This window comes from Dunckerocampus dactyliophorus, chromosome 5 (assembly GCF_027744805.1).
Source record: "Dunckerocampus dactyliophorus isolate RoL2022-P2 chromosome 5, RoL_Ddac_1.1, whole genome shotgun sequence".
In the NCBI taxonomy this organism is placed as follows: Eukaryota; Metazoa; Chordata; class Actinopteri; order Syngnathiformes; family Syngnathidae; genus Dunckerocampus; species Dunckerocampus dactyliophorus.
In genome coordinates this window covers 18,501,889-18,525,605 of record NC_072823.1, presented here as the reverse complement: position 1 = coordinate 18,525,605, position 23,717 = coordinate 18,501,889, and the positions used below count along the sequence as shown (strand labels likewise).

The 23,717-nt window shown below is 39.9% G+C and overlaps 1 long non-coding RNA gene across 1 annotated transcript; it reads right to left on the bottom strand.

The window, feature by feature from the left end:
* Window positions 1–3,613: 3,613 nt before the first annotated feature.
* LOC129181654 (uncharacterized) lies at window positions 3,614–6,883 on the bottom strand. The gene is made up of 3 exons (XR_008570474.1): window positions 6,613–6,883; window positions 4,079–4,109; window positions 3,614–3,975 (listed from the first exon to the last, which is right to left on the bottom strand). It is a non-coding gene; the product is annotated as an uncharacterized LOC129181654 (long non-coding RNA).
* Window positions 6,884–23,717: the final 16,834 nt, after the last annotated feature.

Here is a 23,717-nt window from a genome sequence, read left to right as displayed (position 1 = left end):
TCTATTCACAACTGGTGATACAGCTGCAAAAGACCATGTACGTGTTTTCATTAAAAGATTAAGTCACGAAACGAGAAAAGCCTTTCTATGGACAAGACATTTAAAAAAATGATTTTCCCAGAATGAAGGGTACAAATTCACAGAGCACTGAGGACCATTTAAGTCAAGACGTCTGTAAAATCCATTGTTCATGGTCAAATATGTGACAAACTCAAGTCACTGTAAAACATGCACTCCTTTCCTCTTCTATCTAATAACACAAAAAGTTTGATGCAAAAGGCACTCATGCCACAGCCATTCTGAACGTTTGGGTGTGCACGGTACACTCTAGTATTTTGGCAAAAACACTATTTTCCATATTTTTCTAACAAAGTGTCAAAAACAAATATACTCCCTCTGGTGAGTCAATTCCATGACAATCTGTCAATTAGATTTTAACATTTTTGATGTATGGCTCTACCAAATTTAATTACCATCAGCAAGGACAAGCCGCCTGCTCTGCGCACACATTTTCTGTACAAAACTCCTTAAATACATCAATAGTTTTGATCAGGTTCCGCGATATAATTTTTCAAACTTAAAATTTAAGATGCTGAATTTCTGATTAATCATTCACCTATTCCACTGATTCTTGATACTTCGATGCAAAGTCAATAGCAACGAACAAAATCTGCATTGATACTAGGGGTGGGAGAAATAATCGATTGTGAGATGCATCCCGATGCGGACCTTGACGATTATTAATCGATTCATAAGTATCAATAATTAATCTGTTTCATGTTTATTTTCATTGTGGGTCATTACAAATATGCTTTGTTTTAACAGCACACAGTGAGTAAAAAGAAATTATATATAGAAAAAAAAATATGCATGAAAAAAGTGACTATTGATCTATTGAAAAAATGCCTCTGAATCGTAATCGCATCGAATCGTGAGGTGGCCATATATTCACCACCCCTAATCGATAACCTGCTTTTTTTTTTTTTTAAGGTATCATCACTATCATCTCATTGAACTTCTCTCGGCGAGCCGTATCGATTCTAAATGGCGCGGGCAGTATACGCATATGAGCAGCAGTGTTTCCAAGTCCGAGTATTATAGGCTTGTTTTTTGTTAAATAATTAGCAAATTCCAAAGTTCCCTGATGTTTTGGAGTTCTTTTCGGAATGGTAATGGTTTGATTTATTTGAACATTCTTTTCACTTCAGTATACATCACATATGACAATTCACAATTCCACATGACCAAAAGGAGCAGGAAGAAGCAAACTGTCTACTCAGCGGCGAGTGACACGACACACACGCGCATGCATGCACCTGAGGCACCGATAGCTTCTTAGTTTTTTGGTCTGGTTATTACCCCACCGGTGCAAATATGATACAAAGTTTCTTTAAGCATCTCTAGCTATGTATCATATTTTTACTTTTATTTTTACTTGACGATTGTATTTTTTGGACAATTGCCTACTAGCAGTTTGCAGTTTTCTATGTTTCATTTATCAGCATTTAAGCTGTTTACACAAAAGCTCAAAGTTAGTTTTATATTTGTTCCCTTACGCTACCAAAAACGAACTGAACTGTGACCAAGGTATGTACCGAACTGCAATTACGGCGTACCATTACACTCTCCTAGTAGTAGAAGTAATAAACATACAAACGTTACAACAACTCGATATATGGAACTGTTTTGTAAGAACCCTGCTACAGATTGCTTTGTACAAATACAATACCAGTCGTTTGAGAGACAGACTGTCAGACATGTTATTTGTGATGTTGCTTTTATTTTTATGTTTTTCATGTGAGTCCATGTGGCCAGACTGCTCAGTCTTGGCTGCAGCATGGCTAAAGCAAATTGTCGATACTAGGCATCAGAACACACAACTCCCTTCTTGGAAAAGAGAGGGGGGGGACCTGTAGAGGTTTTAGCAGTCAGGCCACAGACGGGAAGACTCAAGAGGAAACACCAGAAAGCCATTAACTAACCACAGTATTATGGTCATCTATTAGCTGGGAAGGGACACAGGCAGCTAATGAACTTGAGAACTTCAGAAACATCCCTGCTCATCACCTATCAAACACCCACACATGCATGCTTGGCATGTATACATGAAGCGAACAAACAAAACACACACTCAGAGGCAATGCTGGACGTCGTCGAGCTTGTACAAAACTTGACAGATCAATGACTGATTCCCAAACCAAGGGAAAATGTTACTCAGTTCTCTGGGATTACATACACATCATCTCAGACACCCATTTATACCAAATTAGTACAACCACCCAACCAACAAAAATCACACATATCACCTAATTAAGAGTGAGGCAGTAGGTTTTTTTTTTTTGTCTCTGTGGCTATGCTTGCAATGTTAGTGTCTGGAGTGAGAAAACAGATCTGATGGACTGGTGCCCCTCATCTCCCCCTGATCAGGCTACAGCAGGTATCCCCCCATGATTGACAGCTCACAGGTCAGCCGTCCATCTCTCAGTCTGTTAGAGGGTGGGCGGTAAAGAGATTTGGAATGCCTGGAACCCTGATTGCTTTATTGCTCGCCTGTCAGAACCATTGTATAGCTCTGTATTATTAGGGCTTGCCATCTCTCTCTGTCTGGAAGGTGTCTCGTCTCGGCTCTGCATAAAGAATCACCCACTCCATTCAAAATCCCCTTTCTTTTTGGCTGAAAAGGACGAAAGCACAGATTTTTCCGCGGAAGCTTCTGTATTGGTTTGTCAGATAATGCTACACGCGTGTCTCCGGGGAATGGTTGGATGGCGCACGCATGCAGAAGATTTGCCACCCCATTTGGCAAAATATTATCAAGTGATACCAACAATAGCCTTTATTACATTGGGATTACTATGACGTCTCTGATTATGTATCTAATCATTTCAATATTTTTTATACTTCAGTGGAAGGCTTTCTACTAAAAATGTCAGCCAGTGTCTTTATATTGTGTTGAATGTTGATGTTCTTCACTTATCATGCCATTACTTCTATGTTTAGGGGTGCGTTCATTTTACTACGCTTATGGATATAATGTAGTATGATGACTTCGATGCAGCTCTTGTACCGTGCAGGTGTACCTAAAGTTGTTGCCAGTCAATGCAGGTTACTGTTACCAGTGTCTGTGGACTGCCAAATGAAAATTAACGAAATTCTTATATTGTAGGTAACACGCCTGTTTTATGATGACTTCATGGAATGAGACAAAAATACATTTAAAGGGAAAAAGCGGTCATGCTACCCCAATTGAGTTGCATAAGTGACTGACGCAAGACAAGCCTGAACAGCACGGTCTTGTAAATTGCACCGTGTACTTTACCAAACAAGTTTACTAAGTAATTTTAGGCATAAACTGAAATAGAGCGTAGCTGAGGAAAAACTAATAAAGTGGAGGCATTTAGCAACGAGTCTTTTTCAACTTTCCAATTGCGCCGTGTATGTGAATGAGGCACCAATCAACTCCTTTGCGGCTCCAGCCTGCACAGTCTGCCTCAGGAGGTGCGGCCGCTTTGTGCGACTGGCCAATCACGGAGCGTTACGAGTGAATACATAATGAGGATTTTCTTTCATCACGGTTACGTACAATGGCGACGTGTACTCGTTTCATGCTCGTATTCTGCAAAAATGCATTATCTGTAACTGATACTCATTTATAACGAATATCCGGCTCATCCCTAGCGCGGCCTAAATGCTTGAGAAGAGTGTACTTTCTTGGCATGGGCATTTGTAAAAATGTCCTCGATCAACTATGGGGCACTATCCAGCGTAGTATTCAGTGAAAATAAGAGACGACAAGGTACTTTCAAATATTAGAATTTGATCTGCATTGAATGTTGAAATTCAGGGGCATTACAGTGACCGTGGTCAGCACATCACCATGACAGTCTGGAATTCCGGATTTGATTCTTCATCGGAAAGTATCTGTGTGGAATTTGGATGTTCTCCCCATTCATGTACTCCGCTTCCTTCCACCGTCTAAAAACAAAGATGTCAGCATTGCCCAAAAGTATGAATGTGAGTGTTTCTCCAATAAATGTGATTGACTGGCGACCAGTCAAGGGTGTACCCTGCCTCTCACCCGAAGTCAGCCGGAATAGGCTCCAGCCCACCTGTGACAGTAAAGAGGACAAGCGTTATGGAACAAAGATGGATAGGTGGCTAAAATTCAGCACTAAAGCACAGTAATCCATCCGTGGTTGAATACAAGCACAAACAAGAAATCATAGATTCTAAAAAGGGCATCTTTCATTCATTCATTGTACTTGAACAAAGACTATAGGAAAAAGATACAATGGTCCAGCAAATAATTCCTCGCCACAAATCCCAAGCCGATTTCCTCCCCCCAAGCCCCCCCATGTTATTCTCTTGGCTGAAACGACATACTGCAAAGTTGTCAAAAGTCATCAGACCAGTGCCTTCGCCAGTCCCCCTGAGCCCAGGTGATGGTCAGGTCGCATCCCCAAGTGCTTGTGGAGCTCCAGGCCACGACAGATACAAGCCCACCGGGGTGTCATGTTACTGTCTCCATGGAAATGAGGCGACAAGCACAGACTTGCACCTTTCCGGTCAGACACATATCACAGAGGACGGTCCTCTCTCGCCACACATGGGTTGCGATCACTCCCACCCAAAAATCCATGACCATGTCTTGTTGATTTTTTTTAATGCCACAGTAAGCGTGCCTCACCCTCTGCGTCCTGGCAGTGCTACCCATAGTGAAGCCTGCTGGGAGAAGTGGTGAGATGTTAGATTAGACCTGAAAGTCTGGACTGGGCCTCCAATGGGGATACAGTCCATAGAGACTGGCCAGTCTGTGTCTGGGCCATGCTCCATTATGGCATTATCTGCGGGTGGGAAAGCATCTCTCGCTAAAGCTTTTTTTTTATCTCACCAGAAATAACCAAATCTGAAGAATCTGTGTTTTCAAGAATTAAAAATGGTGGAAGTAAATCTGTCACCATCATAAAAGCTTTGTTGGCTCTACAGGCAATTTGTAAACAAAAGTATTGTCTAAAGTAAGTTACCGACATAATATAGAGACATAAAAATAACATAAACCTCAGCCTTAAATTTAATGACAAAGTCGTAATACAGAGGTGATGTTAATGTGATGGTGTTGGAACCGCCATTATTGAAGTGTAATCGGATTTGTGACATGACTTGTTGTCGTTTTAAGTGTGTACATCTCATCTTAGTAAACATAATGATTTTTTTAATTAGCAATAATTGCTTCTGATTGTATTTCAGTGTTAATGTGAGAAAGCAATGATAACCTCATCATCCCTCTCACCGAGAGCCTTCTTACTGGAAGTCATATTGATTTTGTTAGTCTGAGAGTCTTTGCTGTGTCTGGCCTTTACCTCAGGGACAAATCTAATTGTTTATCTCTGGACAGACTTCTGCTTTTACTCCCTTCTGTCTCATTATGTGCCAAGATTTGTCAAGTCAAGTCTCTCCACACTCTCAAATCTCACTTTACAGCATGTCATTTGGCGGCCCCGCTACAGATGGCTTACTTATCAACAGACCCTCCCACATGGAATGTTATGAACATGACAGCACTAAAAGGACTTTTGGAAACATTTATTTTTTTTTACTGAAACTGACAGTTTCTCACAGGAAACTCAAGTATTTACAAAAGAATATTTAATGCATTGTTCAGCAATAGCTTTAGGATGATTATGATTGTTGATGAACTTTGCCAATGTAGCTGCAATCATTGATCAAAATTTAAAAAAATGTATTTGATATTTAAGTCAATCAATTAGTGCATTCAAAAAAACAATTCCACTTAACTGATACTGAAAACTATGAAGAAGTAGAACTAAATGCCAAGCTCTCGCTAAGAGAGACAGAAATATTTGTAATCCATCAAAAGACAATGCTATGCATTAGGGATGGGCATGACTCAATTATTTATTATGGAATTGGTGTTGTGTCAACTAATTGGATCAATTGAGACAAACTTGAGCGCACTACTTGTCTGCAACCAGCAGAGGCGCTTTTGATTCAGTGTCAACTTGTCATCTAAGGACGAGATGACGCCAACTAAAACTGGCATTAAAACAGTTCAGTTCAGAACATTCAGATGTTATCCTATCCACCAAGTATTTTTAAAATGTAATTTTCAAAAAAAATTATATTTTCCCCACAGCTGATCAAAAAAATGTGTGTAAATGTTCAAATTTAGCCATACTAAACTGGTGGGTGGGTTTTCAATCAATTAATTGGCAACTAACCAACACTCTTCTGCACAGATTTACGATTCATGTGAAAATGAGTGTGGTACTTGGCTGCAACCAGCATAGACGCTGTTTGTTCAATGTGTTGTTCAATGTGCTGTGTTGTCTCAATTAGTTGGTCATTGAAAGACGTTTAACAAAAAGCATCAAATTCATGCATGATTTAGGTTTCAATTCCGGCTATTTCTAGAAAGATTTTCTAATGATGTTTAAAAAAACAAAAAAAAAACACTTGTTTTAAGTCAAGAAACTGACTTGCCTCAAGTCCCCGCACCACTAAGTACAAATCAAGCAGAACCAGCCGGAATTAAAAAGTTTCAACATTCACACCAGATTCAGGACAGGATTTGAATGCCGTTTGAATACTTACCAGGAATAGGAGCTAGCGCTTCAGGGGCTACCTGGATTTCAGCACCTCTGTACTGTGCACGCCAGTGGCGGGTGGTAAGTTTGGCTCCTTTTTTTTGTAAGCTGGTGATGCAGAAGTGGTGAATGACGCTTCAGCCGGCAGTCGATGTTGGAGTATACAGTAGTTCGGATTTTTTTTTTGACGTCCCCATCAGCAGTGTAGTCCATCAACAGTGACTTGCCCCCAACTTGGTCCCGTGAGTCCAGTTCTGGTCGCATTTTGGTGATTAGAAACGTATTTCCGGTTAGTTATTGGGACTACTTAAGTAAAGAGTTTGGCTTCTCAAAACAATACGCATTCAAAAGAGTGATATATTTGCATGACAAAAATGCCTCTTCGAAAAAGATCAGACTTCACAAATCGCTTGACTTTCTCTGACGTCGTATTTATGCGTGCTATTGGCTGTTCACTGTTGTGTGTGTTATGAAGATGGCTGCGACGCTCGCATCTTCATCCGGTGCGGAATAAATACGTAAACAAGATGGCTGCGACGCTCGCAGCGGCTGCTTCTCCATCAGACACACACAACAATGGACAGCCGATAGCGCGCATTAATACGCCGTCAGAGAAAGTAAAGCCAAGCGATTCGTGAGGTCTGATTTTTTCGAGGAGGCTTTTTTGTCATGCAAATGTATTGCTCTTTCAAACGCATTTTGTTTTGAGAAGCCAAACCTCTAGTGCGACTAGGGTATAACATTTTCTCAGACCTGCTGGCAGTAAGAGTTTCACTTTGATGGCCAGATAGACTGCAGTTGGCAAACTGGTGTCTCCAAGTTTTACCACCATGGCTAAATCATGTTTTGAAACTGTTCTCCTTCAATGTTATTACCAGCCATCCAAACACTATCATGCCATTGGAAGCCCTTGGTCCGGTTTTATCAACGAGTTAACTCTTACAAAGTAGGCCAGATCAATAAGCACATTCTGAGGGAGCAGCCAGAGAGGAGAGTTAGAGGCTTAAGGTGGGTGGGGGAGACAGCAATCAGAGAACTGTGGATACATGTGTGTGTGTGCGTATGTGTGTGCCTTCAGGAGTGGATCGATGCACTGACAGCAGCTCTGCTTTGTTCTCACACAGTGCTCAGATGTTAGGCGTGCTTAACATGATTGCTTTAAGGTTTTTGTTGGGCTACTTGTGGTTTTGTTTGTCACTTTGCACCACTCAAAGTATGTCCCGCTGTCACTTTTTGTTTACAAGTTAGATAGGTTGGTGCTCTCATTATTAGTACTTGCACATTTTCTTTAATCATCAGGAGCTGTAAGTGCCATTTCAGTCATCTGGTTTTGACAGATTTCTTAGCGTGGATGAATGCCAAGGCCAACACCTAAGGGCGACACAATAAAAAAAATATGTTGTGAATGAACAACGTCTAAAAGAGAACTCATCAACAAGCATCTGCATACTTGTGAACCTAAAAAAAAAAGCATTACGAGAGACGTTGGCGCCCCTGCATTCTTTTGACACAAGTAATGTTTGCTTTTGTCAGGGGGGGTTCTTTGACACTGCTTGTCATTTCTGTAGCTCCAAAGAGTTTTTCATCTTTACAAAAGTGCATTATTCCTCCTCACGCTGCATGGCCACCCCAAGCAAGTTAAGCACTTTGCCTGGCTAAATACTCTACGAAGAATTACTTCTAATAAGAGTGCTGGTGCGCCTGCATGCTCTCTGAAAAGGTGTTGACCGCAAATGACAAGTAGGTGTCAATAGACCTGCTCTCAGTGCCTATGGGACGTTGAGACGCATGAGCTCTTTTCCAAGGCTTAATAAGATAGCACAGATGCGCTCTTGTTTGAGCACAGCACCACGTTTCATTGTACTTTGGCCCCGCAACCTTGCCATTGCAAGACCTCTATTGCTGGGGACGCATGAGAGGGTCTCATTATGACAGACAAACGAAAACCGGGGTCAAGGTATACAAAGGTAGTCACCACTAAAAAGCATGCCTTCGAGATGAGCTGGGAGCGGCGCGGCAGCGTCCTAGAGGCAACCCCTGCAGACCTCTGGCCTTCCCCATCATGACCTCCCATATCCACCATTATTTGATGAAGCAGAGCTTGATAATTATTTAGTGTGGATGAAGAAGGGGGCACCGTCTGAAAGGAGAGTCTCACTCTAAGGGAGAGGATAGTAGGGGATGATAGAAGAAGAAAAAAACTAACTACTAAAAAGATCAAAAGCAGGCCTTTCGCTTTTCATGCCTCAGAGGCTCCAAAGAGGATAAGAACAATTGGGCCCTGGGTATTCTGTCCTCTCTGGCAATTAGACTCAGCTGATGAAGTGAAAGGGATGAATGGCAGGGTTCAAGGCCTTCTCTAGGATTCACACAACAGGGTGTGTTTTTAGCCTCTCCTCCTCTATCCCCATCTCGCCAAATACGGCTGAAATATTTCCAGATGAAGACAATGTGATTGAAAGTGCCAAATCGCAATCACGGGGGCTGACTAGATTGACAAGGTTTAAGAGGAGCCGAAGGGGCACAAACGCACCGCAGTGCAATCAGATGTACAAACCCATTTTCTACTGAGTATCCAAAAGATTGGAGGCTGCAAACTACAATGCCGAAAGAACTACTGCATGCTAACTCATTCGTTATTGGAAAAACCGGTACATGTTAAACACAGGAAGTGATGAAACTATCAGTAATTGCTAATTACTACATTCTAGTATTTTTTGGACATGTTGAATTGTGCAAGTGTAACCATGTGATGTACTTCAATGTTCGAAATAAACAATTACCGTGACCATTTGAATTACACGCTCAGATGTTTCTCACTTTCTAAACGTATTACTCATATTAGTACTAAAAAACTCATTAAGATGTATCTGATGGGGCCGTGCAATAACGACTGAAGGCATTTGACTAAATATCCTTGATCTACTATGGAGAAACATACCAATCAATGAATTGTTATTTGTAATGAGATGGAAGAATATCTCTCTTTCCATTTCTCTTTCCATGTCAGTGTTGCATTGAACACAGTCTGGAGGGAAAATGTCTATACCAATTGTCATCCAAAGTAATAAAGTTATACCCACAATGCTCTCGTCATCAACACTAAACTATGAGAACACACACCTTCACCTGCTTCAAACAAGTATTTGTAGAAATAAACCGGTGCTCCGTTACAATCGATGAGGCAAACATGGACCGCCAAGGCTACTGGAAGGCAACTTAAGTATGGTGATTGCGTTGTTTACATCAAATCAATGTTCATATGCATATGCTAAACCACCATAGAAAAACAGCACGGTGAGATGATGAAGGACACATACAAGAATGTATTCACACAGACTAACTTGGTGTAAGACCACAGAAAGACATGTTAGAAGTAAGGGTGTCCCGATACTACTTTTTCACTTCCAATCTGATACAGATATTGCAACCTTGAATATCGGCCAACACTGGTATCAATCATACATATTTTTATAACTTACTTTCTAGTGCTGAATGTTAGAATAGGGTTGATCAAGTGATATTACTCAGTAACAATATCAATCAACAACAGTAGGTATCAGAAAAACGGACCGATTTACTTCTTTAAGTTCCTGGGGTATAGTTTTATCCACAATGTGGTGACAGCTAGGCATAATATAGTGAGGTTCAAGGTGCTCATTTAAGCATTTAGACACGATGTTATTCACCAACGACAGGGGCCATGTCCCGTGTAACGCTGCTTCAAATGCGCCAAGAGTTTGGCCGTAATAAAATTCCCCAGTTCTGTGCCACCATGGGAAACTTGAGCATGACAAGTGTTGCGTTCAGCTGCAACGTCTTTCAAAAAATACACATGGCCAACATCACTCCTACTCCATGCTAAACAAGTTAGCACACGCTGTTGTTGAGATGACGTGGGCTCTACCCGGCCGCTGCTTGACAGACATGCTGGGGCGGAGTCTGAAATCAACTGCTTGTATTGGCATGCCAATATCTGAGATTTTAAATGGGCAAAATAATCCGATACTTATGTTTTTTGCTAATATAGGCCCGATATCCGATATCAATATTGATTCGGCGCACCTCGAATTAGAAGTGTTATTTTCATCTGCTAAATTCATTAGGTCTGATGCAGAAGATATGCTTTCACCGCTATTTGACCACCTTGTTTTCACTATTTCATGTCTTTATGCAACACACCATGCACACTCCCAACTGGAGCAAATAATTTAAACGACATACACCATAATTCACATTAATCTGTAAAAAAAATTGTACAACAATGCAATGTTGAGTTTGTATGTGGCCATATTAAATGGTTGCCCCTCCAAGTGTCATACCAGAAGTGACGGGGACTGCCTCTACGTCACGTGGTTGCATCCCAGCCATTGCCTCAAGGAACAATTAATCATCAGTTCAGACAATTTCTTATGATCAAATTATCAGTTCGTCCTTATGTCCAGCTCTCGTTGATTGCAAAAAAAAAAAAAAATACTGCTACTAAATCTGGGGTGTCCACACTTTTTGAGCACACATACAAATTTAAGGATGTAGGACCAAATTAACAAGCAAATATATTGAAAGGAAAAAAAAAAAAAAAACGCCTAAATCTCAGCTTTGTGTTAAAGGTGCAAACATTACACTTTATATTATCAATGATAAGAGATCTATAAAAAAATATTAGCTTTAACAACTATCAAGAAGAGTTGGAGTTAATTGTTGACACGTCATACACCTACCTGGGATAACCGCACTGTACCAAACATGTTGCTTGGCTTTATAAACAAGATGTGGATTTATTCAGTCAGACATTCATTATTCATTAAAGACTCACAAGATGCCAAGTTATGATGCTTCTGTGTAGGCGGAACTCTTAACCTGACACATAAATCAATCTTAATGAATGTTGTGTGTTAAGGTTTGTAAATATATTTCTGTAAATCTATTTGCACCTGATTTACATGTTTGATGAAAGTGGGAGATAAAGAGCCAAAATAGGGCCTCAATTGAAGGCAAAGGTCCCCCCCTGTATACTAGTTGTTGGTGGTTTGGTTTATTTATATGACAGATCACTTAAAAAGACATTTAAGAAGTTTCCAGTAATATTTCACTTTGCACTGCAGTTGATTCAAGTGGTTGATGGTGATTGAAGTTGATCCTGTCCGCATTGTATAGCCACCAACAAATGAGTAACATTTCACTGTTCCTACAGTGCCCATGCTAGTGAATGGTAGAGATGGTTGAGTATTGACAGAGTCGTTCAAAACTCCCAAGTTCACTGAAGCGGGACTTATGGAAATTTGTCTCTGTTAATTCGTTCACATACCCCAGCTGCTAGCTAAATTTAAAAAACAGGTAACATGGCATTAATTGTGCAACTGTTACTCTAATTGTATTTGATTAAATGTATTAACCCCGTGGAAAAAGCAACAGATCTGCGCCTTGCCTCAAATCAACGCTCACGTTCTCTTCTGAGCTGCTCGCTCACTAATGCCGATAACTCGAAGAACATGGGTACTCGCAAAGGCTGAGCACTCGCGAAACGAGACTCGCATCTACAGCTGGGCACAGTCGGGTGCCTGCAGCTCGGCTGCCCTGAAGAGGCTTCATTTGGAGCTAAAGAAGTTAATTTTGCTAAACATTTTGTACAAATTTTGGAGTCGCGTTAAAGGGTTTAGAGCTTTAGAGCTCCCACGAAGGGACAACCACTTGGTGAATGTCTTAGCTGTATTGTGGGTCACCACAGACTGATCTTTAATTTTTTCCACAATGACATAGAGCCTAGGTTCTCAAAGCGGGGTACACGTACACCGAGGTGTATGCAGATTACTGTAGGGGCTAATGGAACAAAAAATTTTAAACGACTTGACTACATTAGCACCAAACACTGAGACTTACATAATGCACTCGAATCCGTCATGCAAAGACCCACAGCGGTATACAGTGCAGAAGAAAGGTGACAGTATGAAGTTGTTCATTGTTCAGTGTACGTTAGATGAACAAATAGCTAAGTTTGTCGATGACGTGCATTAAAAGTGTTCATTATTGAAGATTTTTCAAGTTAATTTATAGTGTGCTGGCGCGGAGCTGGTCTTTTTACAGTATATGGTGCTGTGACTAATTAGTGCGTTTTCCGAGCTGCATGAGACTGTCATTTGTTTGTTGATTGGAAGCACTGATTATGTTAGAAAGCCCACAATTTTGCACGTGTAAGTCAATTTATGCTTTCTCGAATAACGTGTCTTCTTTGGGCGTCGCGGCCACTTTCTTTGGCGGTCCTTGAACACACCATGTGTGACGCGGATTGAGATTGAGATTACAGTTTACCAGTAGGCAGAAATAAATTCACGAAACAGATGACAAACCTGCCTGGAGATATCTTACCCCTCAAAACCCTCTCAGTTTTAAATTTGTAGAATATTCATGCAGTTGAAAAATGGGACATGATTTAATATAATGGCACAATATATAATATATTTCATAATATCTCAAAGAAGGAGTAGGAGATACATGACTTCCATTTGGATGTCTGAAGGGGTACATGACTGTGAGGAGTTTGGGAACCCCTCGCATCGTCAATAATTTTATCTCTAAAGTGTGCAGTGTTAACTGACGTGGGCTCATGGAATCAGAGAGTCGGGTAGGTGGACATGTTGTGCATGTGCGAGTTTTTCGGCTTGTCGACGTCACCGCCATGTTAGATGTGATGGTAAGAGAGAACGAGGTAGATGCCTTAAACATGTTCTGCATGGAATTGTACCAAGCAATTGGTTTGAATTCCAAACGAGATCTCACAAGATTACCTTTCACAGGTAAGGTTGCAAAAAAATACTTTTGATTGTATTTGGCCATTATTACATCATTTTATGAACATAATTTGTAATAATGGCACAGTGTTTCATTGTATCAGTGAAACCAGCCTCCAAAAACGTCCATTTTCTTACATTTGTTTAAGGGGCGGATCTGCCACATCCAAACGTATCACTGTTCGAGTCGTGCATATATGTCTATGGGGGTCTTCGTGTAAAGTTGTTTTTTTTTGTGACACCCAACTCGAGTGAATCGAGTACTCAATACACTTTAGTGAGTGACTCATAAAAACTTGAGTCAGTAAAAGGAATCGAGTTTACCATCACTAGTGAATGGGCCACGGAGGCTTTGATGGTACTGCCACATTGCACTAAAACCTTAAGATGATTAGTGATATTCTTAAAACCAAGTCCACTGATAATGTGTTTAAAGAAGCGATACAGCTTTGCCAAAGCTTTGAGTTCAAAGTCTGAGAAGCATGGGGTCAGAATGCCAATGAGCCAAACAAAGAGTAGCCAAAACGGGCTTTGGGGGGGATTTGAAAAACTCAGAACCCCTTTGATGGAAAAAGATCTGGAGCCTTCGACATAATATTGTGCATCACATGCCTTGGGTTTTTTGGTTACCAGTGTGATGCAAAAAGACATCATACTGTACTTCAATTACAATACTTACATTCACAAAGTGCAATGCAGGTCTTCAAAGACTGTCAAGATCTTGCTCATGGTTTTATTATCTTGTGTCTACAAACTCTTAACTATACTATTACACATTCTTCATCATTGTTTTTCCCCTACTAAAAGGGATTGGAAACCCAGTACATGTTAAACACACAAAGTGAACAAATAAACGTAATTGCTGAGACATGGTGAAGGGATAAGATTAAATAAGCTTTGTTTACTCCTTTTCGGACATGTTTCATTGTACAAGTGTAAACATGTGATGGACATTAATGGAAATTAACATGTTCTACTATTAAACATGCTCAACATAAACTAATCCATGACCATAATATTTAATACTGGTGGTCTTGAGCATAATACATCCTGCCTTGTTAATGTTAAACGACCAATAAAGTACTTAACTTTACCCCATATCAGATTACCAATATCATACATTGCAAACTAGTTTATGATAATAGAAATGGTGATGTTTTTGTTTCTGACATGCTTAACAAGTTGCATAGAAGTACATCACGTTTAACACTTGTACAATTCAACATGTCCGAAAAGGAGTAGGAAGACACAGAGCTTATTTAATTCTACCGCTTATCCTTGTCTCAGCAATTACTGGCAGTCTGCTCAATTCCTGTGCTTAATTGTTATCGTTTTTTTGAGTGAAATGTGTAAGAGTAGACAGATTATGCAGTAGACGGGTTATGCAGCGATGAAAGAAAAAGAAGAAAGTAGGAAAAAAATAAGTGTTCATTAAATATAAATAAGTACATACATTCATGAATAGTAATTTTAATTTTAAATTTTAAAAATAGTAATAAATACAAAATCAATTAAGTAAAGATAAATTGAATAAATGAATAAAAACAGGAGCAAAAAACAGACAGAAACATTGTATTATGTTGTACAAATAACTGCAGTGCAACAAAACATTGCCAGAAGTTTATCCTAATAAAATCATTCTGAGAATTCTTATTTTCTTCTCTTGTCTATCATATCAAAAAGTTCAATGTGAAAATAACACATACGGCTACCACACTGTATTTAATATATATTTCTACAATCAGGATATCTCCTTTAATATTTATAATTAATTTGTCTATTAAAACTGACAGATCCTCCGGATGACACAGATAGACGTGACGTGTAAACTACAATGGGTGACGTTTTTTTAATTGCTTACACTGTATCGCTCTTTTTATTTGAAGGTGACAAGGCCATTACTTTGAAGTCACCACCTATCGGCACCATCGCCGAGGATTAATGGTTTCACTTCGGCTGGTGAGAAATGTTTAAGTTGTCCTGATTATCAGTGCAAGAAAAAGAATCATGGTTATTTGTCATTGTGTTAAGCACTGAGAGAGACTAATCAGACAAAACCCTGAGTTAAGAACGCGATTAACCCTTTCGGGCGGAGTCTTCCAGGCATTCATAGCTAAATGACCTATCAGAGGTGCTATTATGCATGGAAAAACTGGAGGATAGGTTGATATAAAGTCATGAAGCTGAATTGGCATTGGAACAAAGTTCTAAAGCATTCCAACATGAGCTGTACAGTCGTCCCTTGCTCTATCAAGGTTCGAACACTGCTCCCTTACTCTATCGCGTTTTTTCAAACAATTGATTTCATAAATGATCGCTGTTCGTGGTTGAGTACAGCCTATCATTTGTCAAAAATATGCATATTTAGGAATCCATTTTTTAAAAACTATTATTGGGACGCTGATAGTGAAATGCTATTTTATTAATAATAAAGCAAGCACACAATTTCTTGGCAAACGATTGTGTCCTATATCACTTATATGCAGTTTATGTAAAAAGGTGTGACAATACATGATGTACTTTTTATTAAGTTAGGGTTCCTGGATGAAACCAAAATTAAACATCTAGGTCTTGAGGTGCATTTGCTGAATAAAAACAAACAGTAATAAGGCATAGAAAAGAAGTTATCAAACAACATATGCGCTAAAATCTGCTCTGGTGGTCATGTATTGAAATACTTTATTGATTTTAAATGATTTTGGTATGATTTTTTTTCAAACTATTTTTATTTTTCAACAGGTATAATAATTATATGTAATTATATAAATTTAATATATTTTATTAATTATATGTATTATATTATTTTAAAATGCAGTGCAGTATAATTGTATTTTATTATATGTTACGTGTTAACTCACATACAGTATAATTTGAGTAGGCCTACCAGTGTTCATTATTATCATTAACTGCCGTTGCTCATTGGCTAAGAGAAATCACATGGTTGATACATTTTGATTGACTAAGTTAAATATGGTTCCTAACCCAATAAAAGGCATTAGGTTTATATGCTACTGCAATTACCACCAGCAAAAGTTGCCATGTGACCTATTTAACACATTTGTGTCATGCAGGGGATGTGTGTCCCCCCCCCGTACCCCTTCAGTGGTCCCTGAGGTGTTTGGACTGGTCAGGTTGCTACATTATTTTCCTTGTCTGTCACCTTTATAGTATCTATTAAGCCATTCACTGCTATCTGTTTGTGGAGCTTTTCCCCTCTTCCTTTTTGCCCATGAATGTTTTATATAGTGGTGGGAGAAAGATTGTTCATCGCAATGAGGCCGGCGTGGCCCACCGGTAAGACAAATTGCTCCAGAACGTCTAAATGGCAGTCAATGATAACTCATTGTAAGGAGAGTAAGTGACTTCCAATAGAGTGGCTAGGGGACAGAGAATAATGGCAGAGCACAGGTGAAAAATAGATGTTTGGCTGGGTGTAATTACTCCATTAGGGGTCTCTCTCTGTTAATCTTGCGAGGTGTGGCGAGTGTTTTTACAGCAATGAGGGGGTGACATGAAAATGAGTGCGTCTGGACAAAGAGGTGCCCAATCACAACACACACCATGAAGAGTTTACTAATGGCCAAGTGCCACCCCCCCACCCCCGCTCCATCCAGCTACAACCGAGAGTGCTGAGAGACAGATGTATTGACCAAGTTCATCACTGACATATTAATTACATGTAATGTCGTCCTGCAGTGTTTCCACCTCCTGTAGGAGCCTGTTAAACATGAACATCTGGGTTCGTACAAAAAAGCCACGTCATTCTGATTTCCAGACATATTTTTCCACCATTTGGTGTCTGCTGCTTCCGCCTGTGGCCATCTACCATCTACAACAAAAGAAAAGGAAAAAAAAAAACCCTGCGAGTTTATTCTGACCACACAATCTGTTTTGTGCAGTTAACTTTTAAAACACTGCTACAAGCGCTTGCCCACAGCTTTATCGCCCAAGCTCAGATTGACCCTGTCTTCACCTTTTTGCTATTTCCCATCTGCTTGGGTTCCACCCGACAATCCATCCCAGTTGGCTGTAGGCCCACTCGGCGATGGGCTTTCTTAGCGGAACCCCCGAATTCAAAAACCCTGCAGGAGCTGCAGACCGTGCGCTAGAAGAAAAAACTCAGCTCACACCTTCCACATTTTCTTTGACACCCGACAGGCTTGGACTGCTCGAGTGTAAAGAAAGTGTGCAAGTGTTACAGTGGATTTTTGCAATAGCCTTCCCAAAATGGTCAATATATCCTCATTAACAATATTCAATCAAAACAGTACTTCTTTCCGCATGTTGCATTACAAATATCTATGTTAATCACAATTGCTTTTTGCAAAAAGCAATGCTTTATTTAGTTGAAAAAGAGGTTCTGAGATTATTATTTCTCAGTGTGAAAAGGTTTAATGTAATTTTTGTGCTTTAGTGCTAATGATACGCATTATGGCTAAAATGGGGGACAGAACAAAAAGCAATTTTCTTTCTTCTACTGGCTTGTGAGAAAAGATAAAGACATTAGGTGTTCCTGCATAATTTTATGGCATCATTTAGTTTACTATGAACATATAATAAAGTTACAGAAAGGAAACTAATACAAACGGAATAGGAAAAAGCACAATCTACTCAGTCCTACCCTTTCTCCATGTTTCTGCAGTTACTGTGCTGCTAATATTTTGCTTCAGTGGATGAACACATTAAAAGGTGCAATCGATGATAAAACATATTTTACGGTGTTTTAAAAACGCCTGTATTTGATGTATCTCGGCATAAGACAGTAAAGGGGTATACCAGAAGTTGTGACCAGTGAGTGTCCAAATGCGTCATGCATGGCCTTCCTTGGTTAAATTGCTGATACAAATCCTCCCAGAAGCTCATTAGAGGAGCAAGCTGACCTTCAACCAGACTAGCTATTAGCAGCCAGGGCCTCAAAACAACTCCACAAAGGCGTCAAATGAGAGGGAAATACAATGCATCCAGCTGGACCATTTTTCAACGCTGCAGGTTGAGGTGGGTTTGCACTGTTGGCTGCACTGACAGCGCCCCGTTCAAAGCGACAATTTGTGGGTCGCGGTTTTGTTTAATTTCCTATCGATAGTGGCACAGACCGTGGCGTGAACCCTACCTGTAGTATCATCCTCCTAAAAGTCGTAGTTCACACGGAAGGCCTAGTCACTGACACCCCCCACAAAGTGCGGCCATTGGGCAGCCACCTTTTATTAGACAGGAAGCCTGCAGCGGAAGTGGCGGCCTGCAGCGCCTCCAAGTGGACAGTTCCCTAACTGACACTTGCACTATATTAAATGATAGCCGTTTTATCATTACATGCAAATTAAACTTAAATCTATCAAAATCTTTACAATATAGGTTAAATCGTAGTAGTAAAACAATTGAAAGCATGACATTTTTAGGGAAAGTTAGTGTTATTATTATTATTTTTTTTAAGTTTCCAAATTTGAAGCCAGTCCTTGTTAGTAACTTTGTACTGCTTGGCATGGTCTACCGTAAAAAAGAGCTTCTTAACCTCAATATGATTACCTGCTTAAATAAAGTCTAAATAAAATACAAATAAATAATTCTCCATCCATATATACATTTACTCTACCACTTGTCCTCATTAAGCGCACAGGTGAGTTGGTGAGCTATTTACATGGCCTAAGTAATCAATTAATTGACTGTGTTGATCTGGATAGAATGTTTCATGCTATGAATTGTTGCATTTTCTCAATAAAAACATGAAGTACAATTAGTATAGCACTTAGAGGTATTGAAGCACAATTGTAGAAAGCAAGCATGTGAGGAAGACAGCTTTTAGTTGTATTTATACCATACTGGTCTTAGTTACATTGCAAAGTGCACTAACTGCACACTGCAATTAGTCAGATGAGTTAATTACAGACAGTTTAGTGACTTCAATGAGGTCTGGTCATTGGTTTTGAGGGGTTTGTGTGTGGCATGTGTCAGGAGTGGGATGTCCTCTTGAAAATATTGTTCGGACCTACACAGAACAGTGTGTGAAGCTAGTTTATATACTATACACTATTTATATGTATATATTATTTAAGAGAGTGCATTCATTTTAACAAAAAATGTGAAACAATAGTACTATTTAGTAGTATTCTGAATCATTACATAATTGAACATAATAATATAATTGAACATAACATAATAATAATTGAACATGTCCCAAAAAGGCGTAGGAAGAAGCAGTGTTTATTTATGTAATCCTACCAGGATATGATACACTATACCTGAGCTCAATAGTTTGGCCTTAGTGGCCTTTAGTGAAGAGCAAACAAAAGTTCACAGTGGCACAGGCTTCTCAGGGAAGCCTTTGCATCACAAGCGCTTCTCTCCCTTCATCTGATGCTAATATAGAACAAACCACACAAAAAAAGACAGAAAAAAAGAGATATCCGGCTTTAAAGTCATGGCCGTCTGCTGCGCTCTGCGTTTGAAGCCGTAAATGTGACATAAGACTTCAAGAGGAAACCCCAAGACTGCTTGGTTTAAAGATGAGTGAGAGGCAGACAGGCAACACGGTTCGTCTCCATCCAGAGGGATATTCTGCGGCCAAGCTTGATTATTAGAGATGAAGGACAGCCTGAAAGGATGTGGGATTGTTAAACCCTTGAATCCTTTCAACAAAGCCCTCCCTATAACAATCTTCTGTTCACCGTTTCTGCATTTATTGTGCACCCTTGAGTTTTTTTATGTGTACAGCTCACATTCAGATATGCACAAAGCAGGGGAATAAATACTGGGGGTATCATTTGGCGTTGAGTCCCAAAATGTAGGTATTTTATTTATTATCAATTAGGCCTTGTATTGTTTGTTTTCGAAACCAAATAGACCTTGAATGACTGAAAGGAAAGTGTTGGCTGGATTTCACAGGCTCATCCCAGCATTGACTAATCAGGACACTGTACTGTATGTAGACAGCACTTCAACCATCATTAGTATTATATGAAACCCTGGCTGGGGATTCAAAACCTCTGCTCCCCCCTTTTGCTATGAGAGGCTGCGCTTCATTTAATGCCCTGTCCATTACTGCCAGCATATTTGAAAAGTGCTAAGCCTTGAAACGGCTCCCGTATTATTTCAGGCCCGAAGTGAATATTTCACGGCGGGAGGCAGAAAATGAGACCTTCCCTCAAGAGACTGCCTGCGGAGCATTCTACATGGCGCGGCGAGGGTAAGGTCTCATACTGTGCAAAACACCCTTGAACAAACAATTATATACTCATCCACCATTCTTTTGAGGTTTTCCTCATTTTTTTTCATGCATTGCGTGGTGCAGGTAAAACAGGAGGGATATTCAATATAAATAGAAAGTCCTCTAACTCGCTGCATGCTGTACCTGGTGGAGAGCCAAGATCAGTGTGCAGTGAGTAATCGGCGACCCATAAAATAAGGTGTTTTATCATCACCTCGGCAGTGCAGGGAACACATTCCCGGGAAAGCAGAGATCCCGTCAAATAGCAGCAGCAGCAGCAGGCTAAAAACAAGCATCTAACCACATTGATTCCTGAATCACCTCATAGCGCCTTGAAATCAGATCCCACAGTCTTGGGAGATTAGCCAGAAATGGTCAGCGTGCTTGGGTGTTATTATTTGATAAATCTGGAAAAGTGTAGACAATCATCTCATCTGTTAACAATAGCTTTTTGGAGTATGTTTTTTCAACTTCAGCATGGCTTACGCCTTTCGTAACAAGACACACGTTTACACTTTTCAATTCCACATGTTGGAAAAGGTGTAGTAAGAAGCAGAGTTTCTACCCAATCTCCATGTCTCCGCAATGAATGATTGGTGTTTGTAATATTTTGCTGTCCTATTTTTGGAATGTCTACATATTAGAAACTGAAAACTACAGTAATAAACGATATTTGAGCATGTTTTAATTGACAACATGAGAATTTGATGCAGCTCTTGTCATTAAATGGTACAGGTATGCCTAGGGCAGTGGTTCTCAATTATTTTCTGTCATTCCCCCATTGGGGGGGACAGATATGTCAGAAATGTTTTCACGCCCCCCCCGATTTGAAATACTATTGAGAAACTGATCATATCTATTTAGCTGTACTGTATAGACAGATCTTCACTAATACTGAAAGTCCTCCCTGCCGCTCACCCTGACAGTTCACCACGCCCCTGCCCCACAGGGGGGCCAGCCCCACTATTTGAGATGCACTGGCCTGGGGTGACCAGGATATGTCCTGTTTTCATGTCTTGTCCTGGCCTTTCTGGGTGTTTTTTTTTCACAACGAAATCCCTGAGAGGCTGCCGTGCGGGCTGCTGCTTGAATTAGTTTTGCCAAAAAGCCAAAGAAAAAGCAAAACACACATCAGAGATCATCCTCTGATGCTTGCCGAGTTGAAGTCTCATAAAACTGGGGAGGTCATGCACACTGGCTGTCCTTGCAACTATAGAGGGCATTTTTTTTTCCCTAAAATATTGGTTACATTCCAAAACTTAAGTATTTGACCTCAAGTTTCTGTGTTGTTCTGTTGTGGAATAAATATAATTACAGTATAACAAAATATATTATACAAAAATAATTATATAATTTTGTATAAATACAGAGGATGATTTAAACGTGTTGAAAATCTAAGTTTAAAAAAACATTTTTAAATAAAGCATCTTTGAGTAAAGTTCAAGTATAATTGAAGTATATCCATGTCCTGCCAAATGTCCTGGTTTTCAGTAACCAAAATATGGTCACCCTGGATATAGCTAATATTGTTAGTAATACTGTTAGGAGTGAGTGTCCAAAAGTATCATGCATTGCCTTCCTTTTTTTCTGTAGGATTGTTAAACTGCTGAATCCTTTCAACAAAACCCTCCTCACCATCTCTGCATTTATTGTGCACCCTTGAGTTTTTTTATGTGTATAGCTCACATTCAGATATGCACAAAGCAGGGGAATCAATACGGGGGGTATCTTTTGTTGGATTGGTATTGTATTTATTGTCAATTAAACGTGTATTATTTGCCTGTAAGTGTGCACTGAAGCTCCTTTATGAATCACTGTTGCGGCATTAGTCCACTTGACAATAACAATATTCCCAAGCATTCGGTGAGATATGCGTCAACATTAAAAAATTCCATTTATGCCTTCTTATATCTGTTATTTTTTACCACCCTCATTGACATTTTGATTCACAGTTAATAATAAAATCGTTATCAAACACAAAAATTGACCACCCTGCGCAATTTCACGTTGACATATAGAAAATGATTAAATTCTGCCTCATGACGTGGAGTAAACGAGGCCATTTGCACCTAAAAGTACATGTCGCCACAGCAAAAAAGTCAAACAACAAAGCCGTGCTTAATCATTGAAACTTCAGCCGGCGGTGACCTTTGGGAAAGGATCCATATCTCCCTTCCTGGAGGAAATGATGTGGATAGCGAACGCTTGTGCCCTTTGTGTTTTTGTGAAGATATTGAGTGTTTGAAGTGTTAACACTGACACTAAGCCTTTGGGGTGAGCGGGCGAAAGAAACATGTCACACAATAGGATGGGACTTGGATCTTTGCTTCCCCTTTGCTGACCTCTGACCCTTATTGGTTTTCAGGGTTGCTGCAGTCGTGGCTCCTTCAGGCCACTGCCTGACTCTATCTTATCATGCCAACATGCAGGATATTACTCAGCTAATACAATGAAACCTCCTACAGTTGAATATGCCTGAGGTTGTCAAATTTGGAATGTGACCAACATTTTCTGGAAAAACAGCACACAAAACCTGAAGCATTTCATGCAAGATGTCCTCATAATTCCTCTCTTGTTTGATCCTTTGCGCAACCTTTGAGACACAGTGCATCGCAGGCTCTCAGCTGCATCTCTGCAGGTGACTGCTTTGTGTGAGTGACAGGAAGAAAAACTCAGACTTGCTCATATAAAGCCTTTTAGACTTGTTTCTAGGTGGAAAAATACATGTTTCGTGCACGATATCACATGTATGTTGTATACATTACTCAGCATACAAGAACTACAGATCCCACGATGCTTAGAGTGCAGTCAGGAACTAGTGAATTTCTGAAGTGGATGCTAATGTCTCGTTTTGAAGTTGTATGCAGAGATCATGTTTTCATCCTTCCATCCATTTTCTATACTGTTCGTCCTTCGATTGTGTTTAAGTAAGTAAGTTTGATCAAATGTAGAACTACTACAGCTTCTGCTTGGACTGGTTGGACTGCGACAGCTGTTAAACTGAAAAAACTGATGAAAAAAGCGTCTCGCGTTTCATCACCTGAGCTAACGAGTGAGGCTGGAAACACAGAGTATACGTAGGATTGCAAGGTTTATACTGTAGTGTTTCTTTCTGTGTAAATA